The sequence below is a fragment of the Oratosquilla oratoria genome, chromosome 9 (genome assembly GCF_046742065.1).
Source record: "Oratosquilla oratoria isolate Oo_2021 chromosome 9, ASM4674206v1, whole genome shotgun sequence".
Classification (NCBI taxonomy): Eukaryota; Metazoa; Arthropoda; class Malacostraca; order Stomatopoda; family Squillidae; genus Oratosquilla; species Oratosquilla oratoria.
Window position 1 is genome coordinate 3888495 of NC_134785.1, and position 2500 is coordinate 3890994.

Genomic DNA, 2500 nt, shown 5'->3' on the forward strand with positions numbered 1-2500 from the left:
ATAATGATAATAATAATAATAACAATAATGATAATACTAATAATAGTAATAATGATAACAATAAAATTAAGATAATAATATAATAATATAATAATATAATAATAGTACTAATAATAATAATAATAATAATAATAATAATAATAATAATAATAATAATAATAATAATAATAATAATAATAATAATAATAATAATAATAACAATGATAACAATAATGATAATGATAATAATAATAATAATAATAATGATAATAATTATAATAATATTGATAGTAATAACATTAATGATAATATCATTGGCAATAATAACAATGAAATTATAAAAAACTCCAATAATGTAACAATATAATATTATGATAATTTAATAATTAAATTATATGAACATAAAACGATGAGAAAAATAACCCGAGTTGTTATTTTCATGGCCTTTCGGAATCGTTGACACTAGCCCGAAACGACTGTGAAAACGGTACGCGTCCCCTAACAGCAATTCCGAAAAGGGTTCAACAAAGAACAGAATAAGGAAGTAAGTGGACGAGAACAGGCAATGATGAACAAAATATGACTCATATGAAGAACAGAGGATGAACAAAAGGAACATGTTCGAATTGAACAAAAGAACAAAGGGAAGAGAGAGGGACTAAGGTATAATGAACAATATCTTATTATTAAATATAAAAGGAGGGGGAGACAATAAAGGAAGAAATGGGGGGAAGGGGGAAGAGGCGTTGGAAGGGGAAAGGGGGAGGAATGGGGGGGGAGGAAGGGGGAGAAGGGGAGGAGGAAGGGGAGAGGGAGTGGAAAGGAAGGGTAGGAAGGGGGAAGAGGCGTTGGAAGGGGAAAGGGGGAGAATGGGGGAGGGGGAGGATGAAGGGGGAGAAGGGGAGGAGGAAGGGGAGAGGGGGTGGGAAGGAAGGAAGGGGGAGGAAGGGGGAAGAGAGGGAGGTAGGAGGAGAAATTTCAAGGGAGAGTGGGAAGGTATAAGTTGGGGGAAAATATTCGTCATTTAACATTCATCTTATTCCGTATTTTAATCTTATATTATTTTATCATTTAATGTTAGTTTCATTTATTCGTATTTCATTTGCAATACATAACATTATTCTATTCTCGTTTTATTTCTATTTTATTATATTATTTTATCTTATCTTATTGTTTTAATCTATTTTCATTTTGTTTATAATTATTCAATTCCATTTAAAAAAAAATATTAGTCAATTTCCATCGGTTCACTTTGTTCTTTTTTTATGTATCTTTATTCTATTCTAGTTTATTTTATTTTATCTTATTCTATTTTATACTGTTTTTATTATCTTACATTTATTCAATTTATTTTATATATTCTTTATCTTGTTATGGACCAAATGGTTTCCTGTCACTCTTCAGTTTTGCTAGAAGAGAAAGAGAGAGGGAGAGAGAGAGAGAGAGAGAGAGAGAGAGAGAGAGAGAGAGAGAGAGAGAGAGAGAGAGAGAGAGAGAGAGAGAGAGAGAGAGAGAGAGAGAGAGAGAGAGAGAGAGAGAGAGAGAGAGAGAGAGAGAGAGAGAGAGAGAGACAGAACCGCATACAATTCTATTTCCTTCCTTTGAGAAAATACTCCACACGTTCAAATAAAGTCGCCTGGCGACAGAGGGAAAGAACTCCAAGGGACGGAAGGAGCGAAGGAAGCCGGTAACAAGAAAAAACATACAAAGAAATATCGGATGTCCACAAAAAGACGAGGAAGAAGAAGAAGACGAAGAAGAAGAGAGATAACGAGGTCTAGAAGGAAGAGGAAGAAGAGTTTTAGCAAAAACCTTGCAAGACGGAGGAGGACTAGGAGGAGGAGGAGGAGGAGGAGGAGGAGGAATATTATGAGAAGGACGAAGAGGAGGGGAAGAAGAGGAGGAGGAGAAAAAAGAAGAAGACGTGGAGGGGGAGAGGAGGATGGGAAAGAAGGAAGGAGCAGGACGAAGAGTAGAAGGAGGAAGAGGAAGAGGAGAAGGAGAACAAGGAGGATGAGGAGGAAATGGAGGAGGTGGATGAAGAGGAAAGGGGGGAGGTGATAGAAGAAGAGGAGGAGGAGGACAAGGAGGAGAACGAAGAGGTGGAAGAGGAGGAGAACGAGGAGGAGGAAGAGCAGAACGAGGAGGAGGAAGAGGAGAACGAGGAAGAAGAGGAAGAGGAAGAGGAAGAGGAGGAGAACGATGAGGAGGAAAATGAGGAGGAGGAAGAAGAGGAAGTGGAGGAGAACGAGGAGGAGGAGGAGGAGGAGGAGGAGGAGTGGTAGCGTAAAAGCGCGAGATAGAATCCATTGGTGTCAAAACCCAACTCGGAGCTCTTTACTTGAACCCGGAACTGCCGGGGCGGGCACGGGTGGGGCGGGGAAAGGAGGAGGAGGAAGAGGAAGAAGAAGAAGAGGAAGAAGAGGAAGAGGATCAGAAGGAAGAGAAAGAGGAAGTGGAAGAGGAGAAAGAGGAGAATGGAGAGGAAGAGGAATATGAATAGGAAGATGAGGAAGAGGAA